The 14277-nt window shown below is 41.3% G+C and overlaps 1 long non-coding RNA gene across 1 annotated transcript; it reads left to right on the top strand.

The window, feature by feature from the left end:
* Positions 1–10453: 10453 nt before the first annotated feature.
* On the top strand, positions 10454–13754 carry LOC129632438 (uncharacterized). The gene is made up of 3 exons (XR_008704514.1): positions 10454–10538; positions 11546–11659; positions 13329–13754. It is a non-coding gene; the product is annotated as an uncharacterized LOC129632438 (long non-coding RNA).
* The last annotated feature ends 523 nt before the right edge of the window (positions 13755–14277 follow it).

The following is a 14277-nucleotide window of genomic DNA, read 5'->3' as shown; positions in this document are numbered from 1 at the left end:
ATCCACGGAATTCTCCAGACCAGAATACTGGAGTGGGTAGCCTTTCCCTTCTCCAGGGGATCTTCCCCACCCAGCGATCGAACCAGGGACACCATCTCTTAATCTGAACCTTATTCTATATAGTAAATGAGAGGCCCATGGAATTAAATGTGTATGTGTGTCTGTCTGTCTGGAGATGTTTACCTAGGACATCTGAGAAATACTGATTTCATCTAATTATGTTCTAGCAATTGAAAGAGGTGCTTTCCTCCTCTCTCTCGGAGTCTCCCTAGATTCAGACTGCTCTGTGACCGCAGTTCTCTGGTGAGTTACAAAAAAGTTGTGGCTTTGAAGTTAATTTGGCTCTGAATTTATCGTGAAGGTAAGAAAGGCGCACCTTCCTGCTCTCTCCCTCCTGAGGCACGAGCTGGAAGTCTCTCACGGCGCTTGGCCGGCACCACAGTCCCTGAATCTATGGAGCATCTCATCCACCCTCATGATACTCTGATGTAAGAGGACAGTGCAGTGGTCTACTGAAGGCGCAACGCACCGAGGCCCTAGGTGGGATACAACACTCTTATCCTACAAAATGTTACTGATGCTTTGAGTCACTGAGCACTCAGATGGGTCTTCTGCTCTCCCCATGGTCAGAACATACCGTCTGGAATCAGCGGAGGCAAAGGGAACGGCTCCTCTCACTGCTACACCCACTAACCCACACAGACATTTGCTTCCTCCCCCTCGATTTTGATCTCTGTTGTTTGGAGCTCTGGGTTCCCAAGGAAGGTTTGTTTCCACTAGGGAAGACAACAGTGGTCCCAAGAAGACAGAAATTGAAACACTCTGTTCATTTTACCACTAAACCAGCAGGCAAAAAAATGTTAACTCTCCCAGCTGGTGCTTGTGATCTTGGGAACAAAGGGACATTTGTGTTGTTCCTGCAAGATAGGTGATGAAGAAGGATGTCAAACCCAGAGCTTCCTCTAGGGCGTGGTTTTTAGCACTTCCATGTCCAGTGATAAGTTTTTTGTTTTTTTTTTCACTTTTTAAAACTTAAATTTATTTTTAATTGAAGGATAATTGTGGAAAAGTACAACCTCAGAAGTGAAAAAGATTTCAACCCTTTAGACTCTGTAGTCTTGGGTCGCTCTAGCAGGTGTCAACCCTGAGCAGTTGAGATACTGGCTGAGGAAAGAGGAAGTATGGAGTGTGTAGGGGGAAAAATGAAGTTGATTAACTTGCAACCAATTACAGAAACAAGTTACCAAGCAGTTTCACACATTTTCTTTCTTGGTGTGTGTATGTGTGCTAATTTCTCCTTCCTCTTAGTATTGTGTCCATTTTTTTAAAGAGGGTTAACTTTGCTATTTAGCCTTGAGATAACAATATTCAGATGAGTCTGATGAAAGTCTGGGTAGAACTGACAGGAGATAAGATGAATAGTATGACTGTTTCCCAGAAACAGATAGAATGTCCACTGAGATTTTGGAGAAGAGAGTGAGAACCTCTTTTGTACAAAGGATATTTGCAATTTATTTGGGAGAAATGGAGTGTTTCTTCTGGGAAGTTTAATCACATTTAGAAGCATGTGCGTACGTGAATGTTGAATGGCCCACTCAGCGGACTGTAGCAGATTCTAACCTGTTGTTTCTCAGATTCAAACGCTTCTATATTCAGCTTTGATGCTGGGCTAAGTGAAGAAGTGAAATGAAAGTCGCTCAGTCATGTCTGACTCTGCAACCCCATGGACTACACAGTCCATGGAATTCAGGCCAGAATACTGGAGTAGGTAGCCTTTCCCTTCTCCAAGGGATCTTCCCAACCCAGGGATCGAACCCAGGTCTCCTGCACTGTAGGCAGATTGTATACTAGCTGAGCCACAAGGGAAGCCCGAGAATACTGGAGTGGGTAGCCTATCCCTTCTCCAGGGGATCTTCCCAACCCAAGAATTGAACTGGGGTCTCCTGCATTGCAGACAAATTCTTTACCAACTGAGCTATCAGGGAAGCCTTCTGCAAATCCTATTTCTTTTTTGCCAGCTGCCTCCTTACTGGAATCTGCCGATGAAGCCCAAAGGAAACAGCAAAGCTACCGGAGGGGGAGGGGCTCAGTTCTTTCTGTCTCTCTGCTTCCTATTCCTTTGCCCACCGCACCCATCCCCCAATACCTCTTCACCCCAACAGAGGCTGGCGTTCCAGTCACGGTTGTCAGTAACACTTGATGCCCTCTTATGTCTATCTGGTACCCTGGCCCACAGGACCCCCCACTCACAGCTCGGAGATGCTGGTTTTAACTGAGCAGCTACTTGTCAGAGGATCTTGTATTTCAGCTCTCCAGGGTCCTCCAAGCTTCTAAAACTGAACAATTACAGCCTCTTCCCTAAGAGTGGCAGTTTCCTGCATGATAACCTTTAGTATTCTCTCTCAACCTTTTTGGCTTTTTAATACCCCATTAACAGTTATTTATATTGAATTTCCCCTGTTAAAGGAAGGGTGACTTATCTCCTGACTAGATTTTGACAGATACAGATAAAACAGTAATATCTGTGAAACTGTGGGCTTGGTAGAGCTTGAAATCCTTTTTTTCCCCCCTTTTCTTCCCTTCTTTATTGATTCATAATTGACAAATATGAATTATATGCCTTTAAGGTATACATTTTGATACATGTATACATTGGTATATGATCACCACAGTCAACATATCCATGACTTCACACAGCTACACTTCCCCGCTTCCCTTGCCCCTTCCCCTCCTTCCCTCCTCTCTTTCTTGGTGGGAACACTGAAGATCTACCCTATTAGTATATTTCAAGTACACAACAGGATTATTAACCCTATTCAGAAGGCAATGGCACTCCAGTACTCTTGCCTGGAAAATTCCATGGACGGGGAGCCTGGTAGGCTGCAGTCCATGGGGTCACTAAGAGACGGGCACAACTGAGCAACTTCATTTTCACTTTTGCTTTCATGCATTGGAGAAGGAAATGGCAACCCACTCCAGTGTTCTTTCCTGGAGAATCCCAGGGACGGGGGAGCCTGGTGGGCTGCCGTCTATGGGGTCGCACAGAGTCAGACACGACTGAAGTGACTTAGCAGCACATTGCATACATTAGATGTCCAGAGCGAATTCGTCTTGCCTAACTGAAACTACACCTGAACCAACACCTCCCCATTTCCACCTCCCTCTAGCCCCTGACAACTGTCGTTCCACATTCCATTTCTAGGAGTTTGGCTCTTTTAGATTCTATGTGTAAGTGAAATCATGCAAGTTTGGTCTTTCTGTAATCTGGCTTCCTCCACTTAGCATCATGCCCCTCAAGTTTACGGCTATTAAAGTAAAAACATTCAACCCTCTACACTTCCTGGAGGTTATCTCATGGAAGCCGTAGTTGGCTTAACACTTTTTGAAGAACACTGCCCAGCACAGTAACGCCCATCAACCTGGTTGCTGAGTTGTTCATGTTCATCTCCTTAGTTGTCAAGCGAATTAATGTCCTGTAAGGCAGGAACTCTATATTTTTTCATTTGCCTCTGCCCCTAGCAAGGAATATGGCTCATATGAAAGGTTGTGATAAATGTTTCTTAAATGAATGGATGAATGAATGATAGTTGGATGATTTGGGAACCAGTTGGTCTACAGAGTGTATTTAAGCTACACTGCTAGGTGGCGCTAGTGGTAAAGAACCTGCCTGCCAATGCAGGTAGACGCCAAAGACAAGGATCTGATCCCTGGGTCACGAAGGTCCCCTGAAGAAGGGCATGGCAACCCACTCCAGTATCCTTAGAGAAGCCTACAAGATGGCAGGCTACAATTCATAGTGTCGCAAAGAGTTGGACACGACTGAAGCAACTTAGCACACATGCATGCTATGGAATTAACAACCAATCAAATGAGAAAAAGACTTGACTCTGAACTTGCTATTTAGCAAGGGAGTCAGCCACCATCACTTGCGCTTTGGCAGAGACTCAAAGGGAGAGCTTTACAGTGGGGAAGAAGGGAAGGGTTGAGGATGCCTTGACTGGCGGCTGTCAAAGCCTTGAAAAGCCCTAGGCAGCCAACTAGAAGCAGTATATTGTAAGTCACTGGTTAGGGTCACATATTTTATCTTCTCTGGTGGGGGTGGTTTAGTAGCTAAGGCATATCTGACTCTTGTGACCCCATAGACTGTAGCCCACCAGGCTCCTTTGTCCATGGGATTCTCTAGGCAAGAATACTGGAGTGGGTTGCCATTTCCTTCTCCAGGGGCTCCTCCCGACCCAGGGATCAAACCCATGTCTCCTACATTACAGGCAGATTCTTTACCACCGAGCCACCAGGGAAACCTATTATTTTCTCTAGTTGGTCCCAAATTGGAAGTGGGGACAAAAATTAGGTAAGATAATTGTCAATTATTAATCAAGTTCTGACTATTTGGGGCTGACTATTATGAAGTGTTTTTTTAGCTCACTGGAGATACTGACTTCCTGCCAAGTCTGACATTTAGCAGGCTGGCTTCCTAAGTTGTTTATTATAGATGAAGGTTTGATTTCTTGGGCAGGTTACTGCAGGTTATGAATCAAAGTTCTGTTTTTATATGTGGCCTGCCCATTGTCCATTTGTGTATTCAGTCTCTCAACGCGCAAGTTTATTTCTAATTGTACCATAAAATACCATTTCATCATGTCTCTGAGAAAACATGCACCCGATTTAAAAACAGAATGCCCCCGATGGGATCAGGGATGTTTGTGGCTCCAGCCGTTAAGGGAGCTGTCTGTGTTGGAGGCAGACACTTAAGTTAATGCCGCAAAGACAAAGCCACCAAATCAAGCAATTAAAACCTTTTACCATCCCAGATCTTGGGGAGGAAAACTGAATACCACTGGCTAACGGATATAAAATTCAATTTAAAAGATATCATCATTCCACTCACAGGTATACAGCCATCCATTCACTAACATTAAAGTTGGTTGACGAACTTTATCAAAGTGAGCTATATTTGGAGAGGAAGAGAAGATATAGCTCTAATAGTAATTTCAAGAAAATCCGCAGAGAACCTCACTGTTTAATATGTCTTTTATGAAGAAAAATCAGTTTCTCCACTTACCTGCCAAAACACTCTTTCATTTTCCCAATCCTGGCTTCAGAGAACACACAGGTACCTTATCATTTGAGTCCAAGGTGTGTTGGCAGCTTCTTAAAGAGAGTCTGTGGTCTGACCTCCCCTCTCCGTATAGGCATATCCTTCCATAAGCAGTTTACTAAAATTATCTGGTGGCTCTGTAAGTTCTTACAGAGCTATAAGCTTCCCACTACACGGTAAATTCTAATGTTAACTTTAGTCATTGTGAAAGTCATTAACCCATAAATGTGCCCTGTTTAGCTGTGTTTGGACAAAGAAACTATATGCACAGAGAGGATGCTACTTTCTAAACCAGCAGCTCAATTTCATATCCTGGAGTTTCTTTCCAACATATTTAGCTTGTTTTCCATATGGCCCTATGTTTTCACTTGCCGCGGGATAAAAGACACACTGGGTTTCAGACATTTGTTGTAAAGTAGGAGTCCCTGGAAGCACCCTACAAAGTCACAGTGTTCTCAAGGCATATTTAATCTGGATAGTATCTCTTGCTAAACTTCCTCTTTCATCAGTACTGTCTGGATGGGAGCAAACCCTGTCTGCCCAGCAGTATCAGGGGTAACCGTATGTTGTTGCAAAATTGCAACAGGATCAAGCAAGACCATCCAGGTAATGCAGATGACAATCTGACAAATACTGGCAGAGGGTGACTCCTCGTGACTTCTCTCGCTCGTCTACCATTCACCTGGGTTCTCACGCCCACTTCCCCTTCTCCGACCTCTGCTCTGATCATTCTCTCTGTGTCACTTAACCACGTAAGACACCCCTGTCAAACAGATCCTATCCTCCAACCTGACACTTTGCCGCTCCCACCTCAGCTTCTCATTTGACCTCATTGGAATGGCAACGGCTCAAAAATGGAGAAGAACACTAAGCATGCTCTTCAAGCCGTGGACCGATACTGGAGTCCATGGTAACAGAACACCAGAACTAAGTCAGGAGTATGAAGCACAAGCCCACCTTGGGTCATCAGAGACCCTAGCAGGTGTCCAACCAAGACGGGTGCTGGGAACGGAGGACCCAGATGTCATCTGGAGAAAAATAAGTCAAAGAAGAAACAGTTTCTCTGATACCACAGCAATAACCATGCAGAGGAGATTTGTCATTACATGTCAGCCATGTGCCAGGAATATTTCTGAGATTACTCCACTTATTGTCTGTTTAATAAATGTTGAGTTCTGACACTCAGCCAGGCACTGCCTTGTGGGCTGGAGACGTAGTTTACCAACTCCATTTTATCCAAGAAGAAGCTGAGACACAGAGACATTCACTGACTCGCCCAATGTCACACAGCTTCTAAGTGACAGAACCAGGATTTGAACCCGGATCTACTAACCTCAAAGCCCACACTTTTCCTCTCATGTCACTACAGGCAAAAGCAAAAGAACAGAATTAGGAAATAGGCATAAAGTAGCATAGCTTCCCAAGACCCTGATTTTTTCCAAACAGAATCATTCAGAAGTACAATGTACTACCTTATTGTTTTTAATATTTCCTTTTTTCCTGAATTTATTTTTCCAGATGGTATGCATTCAGTTCAGTTCAGTCACTCAGTCGTGTCCAACTCTTTGCAACCCCATGGACTGCAGCACGCCAGGCCTCCCTGTCCATCACCAACTCCCAGAGTTTACTCAGACTCGTGTCCATTGAGTTGTTGATGCCATCCAACCATCTCATCCTCTGTCGTCCCCTTCTCCTCCCGCCTTCAATCTTTCCCAGCATCAGGGTGTTTTCAAATGAGTCAGCTCTTCACATCAGGTGGCCAAAGTATTAGAGTTTCAGCTTCAACATCAGTCCTTCCAATGAACACTCAGGACTGATTTCCTTTAGGATGGACTGGTTGGATCTCCTTGCAGTCCAAGGGACTCTCAAGAGTCTTCTCCAACACCACAGTTCAAAAGCATCAATTCTTCGGTGCTCAGCTTTCTTTATAGTTCAACTCTCACATCTATACATAACTACTGGAAAAACCTTAGCCTTGACTAGACAGACCTTTGTCGGCAAAGTAATGTCTCTGCCTTTTAATATGCTGTCTAGGTTAGTCATAACTTTTCTTCCAAGGAGTAAGTGTCTTTTGATTTCATGGCTGCAGTCACCATCTGCAGTGATTTTGGAGCCCAAAAAAATAAAGTCTAACACTGTTTCTGCTGTTTCTTCATCTATTACCCATGAAGTGATGGGACCGGATGCCATAATCTTAGTTTTCTGAATGTTGAGCTTTAAGCCAACTTTTTCACTCTCCTCTTTCACTTTCATCAAGAGGCTCTTTAGTTCTTCTCTTTCTGCCATCAGGGTGGTGTCATCTGCATATCTGAGGTTATTGATATTTCTCCCGGCAATCTTAATTCCAGTTTGTGCTTTCTCCAGCCCAGCGTTTCTCATGATGTACTCTGCATATAAGTTAAATAAGCAGGGTGACAATATACAGTCTTGACGTACTCCTTCTCCTTTGGAACCAGTCTGTTGTTGCATGTCCAGTTCTAACTGTTGCTTCCTGACCTGCATACAGATTTCTCAAGAGGCAGGTCAGATGGTCTGCTATTCCCATTGCTTGAAGAATTTTACACAATTTGTTGTGATCCACACAGTCAAATGCTTTGGCATAGTCAATAAAGCAGAAGTAGATGTTTTTCTAGAACTCTGTTTTTTCGATGATCTAGCAGATGTTGGCAATTTTATCTCTGGTTCCTCTGCCTTTTCTAAAACCAGCTTGAACATCTGGAAGTTCGCAGTTCATGTAATGCTGAATCCTGGCTTGGAGAATTTTGAGCATTACTTTACTAGCATGTGAGATGAGTACAATTGTGCAGTAGTTTGAGAATTCTTTGGCATTGCCTTTCTTTGGGAGTAGAATGAAAACTGACCTTTTCCAGTCCTGTGGCCACTGCTGAGTTTTCCAAATTTGCTGGCATATTAAGTGCAGCACTTTCACAACATCATCTTTTAGAATTTGAAATAGCTCAATGGGAATTCCATCACCTCCACTAGCTTTGTTCATAGTGATGCTTCCTAAGGCCCACTTGACTTCACATTCCATTAAATTCACACTAAAAATCTGTTTTCAACACAAATGATTTACTTTTTAAATAGGATATTCTCAACATCAGTAATCCTGTAGTAAGAAAGATTTCACATGTGACTCTCTATGGTAATAAAAACAATTGGAAAAGCAATTGAGTGACTACTTGGAATGTAACTGTATGTCATCACATATTTGTTTAAGTCATCTTCTATGAAATATTACCTAATTTGAAAGCAGGGGTTATGCCTCACTTTTAAAGTCTTTATTGAATTTATTACAATATTGTTTCTGTTTCACAATCTGGTTTTTTGGCCTCGAGGCCTGTGGGATCTCAGCACCCTGACCAGAGATAGAACCTGCACCCCCTGCATTGGAAGGCCGAGTCTTAACCACTGGACCACCAGGGAAGTCACCTATGCCTTACTCTTCTTTGTCTGGTTCCAAGCCAAGTTCCTCAAGCAGTCCTTTGTTTAAAAAAAAAAAAAAAAAAAAAGTAGGTAATTAAAAGATAGTAGACTTTAAAAAACTGTTTTTCTATTTACCTAACTGCACATAATGTTTTTAGTGACTCCTGTGAAATTTGTTTAGTAAATATTGGCTCCTCGAAGATTCTGCATACTTTACTGTTTTGCAAGATAAATCTATCTGCAGGCATATATTCACAAACTCAAAGTCTTCAGGTGTTCAGTGCTCAAGAGTAATGGAGAATTTCCGAGTTTTCTCCAGGAGATTAGAATTATGAAAATCTTAGTTTAGGATGTACTTCTCCTTTCTGATTTAATCCTGGTGCCAGATTCTACTGTCTCTGTCAAGCAGAAGATGCAAGGTTCTTCCCAGTATTAACTACAGGGCACACTACATCTGGTAACATCTGGTTGGGGACATTCCCAGGTAAAAAGTTAAAGGTGACAGATGGCTTCTTCTTGATGCCTATGATAAAACAGGTCAATGTGTTTTTTTCTTAATTAATTAATTTATTGGAGGCTAATTACTTTACAATATTGTATTGGTTTTGCCATACATTGACATGAATCTGCCACAGGTGTACAATGTCGTTTTAAGAAGCCAGATAGATGAGCTACAGAAGGAACTGTTTAGTTTTGTAGCAGAATTTACAGAAAATGTGAGAGCCCAGAGTAATCTTTCTAGCCAAGCAAAAGGCCCTCAAAGTAAGAAAATGCAAAGATTAAATCTGCAGAGTTTTCAATAAAATTTGGTCTTAGAATAAATATTGAAGTAAATCATCAAATTCAAGGATGCATCTATACGATCATTTTCTGATTTTGAGATGTCAGATTTGAAGGCGGAAGAATTGATGCTTTTGGACTGTGGTGTTGGAGAAGACTCTTGAGAGTCCCTTGGACTGCAAGGAGATCCAACCAGTCCATTCTAAAGGAGATCAGCCCTGGGTGTTCTTTGGAAAGAATGATGCTAAAGCTGAAACTCCAGTACTTTGGCCACCTCACACGAGGAGTTGACTCATTGGAAAAGACTCTGATGCTGGGAGGGATTAGGGGCAGGAGGAAAAGGGGATGACAGAGGATGAGATGGCTGGATGGCCTCACCGACTCGATGGACGTGAGTTTGAATGAATTCCGGGAGTTGGTGATGGACAGGGAGGCCTGGCATGCTGCGATTCATGGAGTCGCAAAGAGTCGGACACGACTGAGTGACTGAACTGAACTGAACTAAACTCCTAGATCTTCTTTGTTATGTAAGAGAGATTCTAAGAATCTTAAGGGGAGTGGTTTGTTATGCAGCCATGCGTAACAGATGTCGACTTTGAAACATTTGCCAATCGTATGTATATGAGGTATGGGATCTTGTTTCTTTCGTCTACATTTCCTGGCTACAAGTGAGTTTAGGAATCTTTTTATTTGAAATGTGGTTGACTTACCATGTTTTATTAGTTTCAAGTGTACAGCAAAGTGATTCACATATATATTTTATATATGTTCTTTTTTATATTCTTTTCTGTTATAGGTTATGGTAAGATATAGCATATAGTTCCCTGTGCCATACAGTAGATTCTTGTTATCTATTTTATATACAGTAATGTATATCTGTTAATTCCAAACTCCTAATTTATCCTTCCCTATACCCTTTCCCTTTTGTTGGAGAAGGCAATGGCACCCCACTCCAGTACTCTTGCCTGGAAAATCCCATGGACGGAGGAGCCTGGTAGGCTGCAGTCCATGGGGTCGCTAGGAGTCGAACACGACTGAGCGACTTCACTTTGGCTTTTCACTTTCATGCATTGGAGGAGGAAATGGCAACCCACTCCAGTGTTCTTGCCTGGAGAATCCCAGGGACAGAGGAGCCTGGTGGGCTGCCATCTATGGGGTCGCATAAAGTCGGACACGACTGAAGCGACTGAGCAGCAACTAAGTTCATTTGCATCCCTTTTTTTAGATTCCACCTGTAAGTGGTACCATATGATATTTGTCTTTGCCTGACTTCACTTGGGATGATAATCTCTAGGTTCATCCGTGTTGCTGCACATGACATTAATTCATTCTTTTTTATGACTGATTAGTATTCCACTGTGTGTTGGTACCATCTTTTTTATCTATTCATCTGTTGATGGACATTTAGGTTGCTCCTATGTCTTGGCTATTGTAAACAGTGCTACCATACATGCATTGGGGTGCATTTATCTTTTCAAGTTAGAGTTTTTGTCTTTTCTGGATATATGCTCAGAAGTAGAATTGTGGGATCCTATGGTAACTCTATTTTTAGTTTTTTAAGGGACCTCCATACTGTTCTCCTTAGTGATTATACCAGTTTACATTCCCACCAACAGTTAGAGGTGTTGGGAATCCATTTTTTTTTAATCCCTGTGGGTACCCCTATACCTGTACATTGGATAACAAGGTTTGGAAGGGGGAAAAAAACATGTTTCTCTGAATTACCCAGGAGAAATCAGCTCTGTGGGATAAACTACAGTGCAGATATTTCTGGAGAGAAGTTTCAAGGGAAGTAAATAATCCCAGAATGTTAGGTTGCTGGCTAGCCAGTTATTACACAGGATGCTGCTTATACAGGACGTTGGTAACACTGTAGCTGATTTCAGTCATAACACTGTTCAACAGATTATGGCACCCATGCCCTTGATTCTGGGAAAGTTGTTGTCTGGATTTTTAGACATTATAATCCATAGGACCAAATGTGCAATTCTGAGTGACTCCTGTCCTCTGTAACAATAGTGGCAGAAGCCCCAGAGCCTCCCGCAGGAGTCAAATGGGAAACCACTGGGTCAGAAGGCTAGCTGGTACAAAAGAAAGTGAGGCTGAAACCGGCTGTCCTAATGTTGAGGCAGAGACAGCTGGGTGGCGGCAGAGGGTTTCAACACACCCTCCAGCCCCCTGGATTGGCAGTCGGGAGTTTTCAAATCAGAAATGATATGTTTCCAAGTGTTTATAACCTAGGAGCAGAAGAGCAAAACTAAGAAATGCCTGAGGTCTTCTGGAGCTTATTTCGCCCAGATGAAGAGATTACAAAAAACCAAGAAATACATGAAATAGATGCCAATGATACCAAAGGTAGGAGGAAGTAATAATTATGAAGCTAAGAAAAGCTGTCTCATGAATGTGAATTATGCATGTTGGAGGCTTATGGGTTTTAATACTTTAAAGTGTTAGAATTAGTAGTACTATCTTGTTCCAAAAATTCTAACTCATATTAAATCAACTCTGAATATAAAAAATTGACTATAAACTCACTCTTCATCTCCTTGATGGAGAATACTTTCCTCCTTAAGAAGAAAATGAAGGTGGGGAGGAAGTCCTGAAAGCTCTTTTTACACTGAGCTTCCCTGAGAAAAGGGGCCAAGGAAGAAACTGGCTTCAAGCTGAAGGTTTTAAAGGTAATTCTTTTCAAAGGTTGAGTCATTTTATACATCCCTTTTATTTTGACACTCTGTCTACTGGTAAAGGGATTTTTTTTTTTAAGTCAGCATTGGAATATAATGTACATGTGATAAGATCCACCCATTTTAAGTGTATGGTTTGATGACTTTTGACACAAGTATTCACTTTTGACAAAACCATCACCACAATGAAGATGTAGACTGTTTCCATCCACCCTAGAAAGTCCCTCCTGCCTCCCTGTGGTCAGTTCCTGACCTCCTGTCTTAGGCAACCACTGATATGTTTCTGCCATATTATGTTAGTTTTGCCTGTTCTAACATTTTATAAAAAAGGAATCTTATAGTGTATATTTTTTTGTACCTAGGTTCTTTTGCTCATCCTAATGTTTTGGGATTTATCCATGTTGTTTGTATATTTCCTGCATTTCCAAAAGTAACTGCTTGCACCTGAACCCTCATTAGGGTCTCCTTCTGGGGCAATCCAAATTAAGACAGCAACTCTGAGTCTACTCTGAGATACTAGAACAATTGTTATTGACAAAGTAAGGATAGATTGGCAAGCAAACAGATAAATGATAGGTAGACAGATAAATAGATGATAAATAATACATAAAGTCAAGAAAAGAATGATTGGAAAGCAGAAGGATCACAGATATTTTTATCTGGAAAGTTCGTATTGATTACATTCATATTTCTTATTGAATGTTTAAAAATGGCAAATTTCAGTTTCTTTCAAAGATTTTTATTGTGGAATTTCAAATCTATATAAAAGTAGACAGAATAGTATCATATATTTTCCACTTATGGAAAATTTTCCATTTTCCAGCTTCAGCTTTCTACCTACAACCATTCTGTTATATTTGTACTTTCATCCACTACCCCACTCTATATAATTTTGAACAAAATACTAAATGTCATACCATTTCCTCTATGAAATGGCTAAAATATGAAATATTTTAGCATATACATCTAAAAGGTAAGGTCTTTTGAAACAACTATCACACATAAAGTAGCAATTTCTTAATATCATAAAATATCAAATTAGTATTAAATTTCTCAACTATCTAACAAATGCTTTTTTATAGTTTGTTTAAATCAAGATCCAAATAAGTGCTCTACATAGCCACTCATTGATATTTCTTTCAAGTCTCTTTAATCTATACTCTCCCTACTCTATCTCACTCTGTTTCTTGCACTTCATTTATTAAATAATTACTTGATATATTTTAATTTGCCAAGATTTGGCTAAATCTAATGCAAATTACATTTTGCTTCCTTTGAGTCATGCAATGTATAACCCAGGGTTAATCCAATGCTTTAACATGATTTCTTCTTTTTTGCAGACTAATGATGGAAAGTTTTATTTGTATTTCGGAAGGCATTCTCAAAATGTAAATGCTTTGGAGGCTGTGGAAACAGACATATGTATATGAAAGTAAAATCAGGAGCACTTAGAAGCTGGATAAGTAAAGAGAATGAGAAAGCCAGCAAAAAGTGCCAAATTACTTTTTAAATCTAGAAACCGATCATGTCACTTTCTCAGCTTAAAATGTTTCTGTGGTTCTCTATCACACTGAGAATAAATTCAAAACTCCTTACCCTGGCCCTGTGTGACTTGGAACTGCCTTTGCAATCTCACCTTACTATCTAACTCTCTTATGACGATACGGTCAATCAGATGGCCTTCTCGCCATACTTCTCACCCCAGTAGGGTTTGTGCACTTGCTTTGTCCTCTGCTGGGTAATGCTTTTCCAGAATGTAAACAAGTCTGCTCAAAATGGAGGACTAAACAGATGCAGACTATGCCCCAAGTTTAAAAACACAGAGCCAAACCTAAAAACAAAAGACAGTGTTCCCATGGCCACCAGGGGAATTTAGCCCCAGTAACAAGGAGAAGTCAAAACCGTGTGGCCTGGGAATGCAAAATGGGACAACCGCTTTGCAAGACGGTTTGGCAGTTTCTTACAAAACTAAAACATGTTCTTACCATCTGATCCAGCAATCATCATCCTTGGTATTTATCCAAGGGAGTCGAAAATATGTCCACCGAAAACCTGCACACGGATGTTTACAGCAGCTTTATTCATAATTCACCCACCAAACTTGGAAGTAACCAAGATGTCCTTCAAGTAGGTGCAGGGATAAATAAACTGGCACACCAGACAATGGAATATTATTCATTGCTAAGGAAAAATGAGCTATCCAGCCATGAAAAGACATGAGGAAACTTAGATGTATATTACTTTGTGAAAGAAGCCAATCTGAAAAGGCTACATACTGTATGATTACAA

This window comes from Bubalus kerabau, chromosome 17 (genome assembly GCF_029407905.1).
Source record: "Bubalus kerabau isolate K-KA32 ecotype Philippines breed swamp buffalo chromosome 17, PCC_UOA_SB_1v2, whole genome shotgun sequence".
NCBI lineage: Eukaryota > Metazoa > Chordata > Mammalia > Artiodactyla > Bovidae > Bubalus > Bubalus kerabau.
This window is presented reverse-complemented; position numbering and strand designations above follow the sequence as displayed.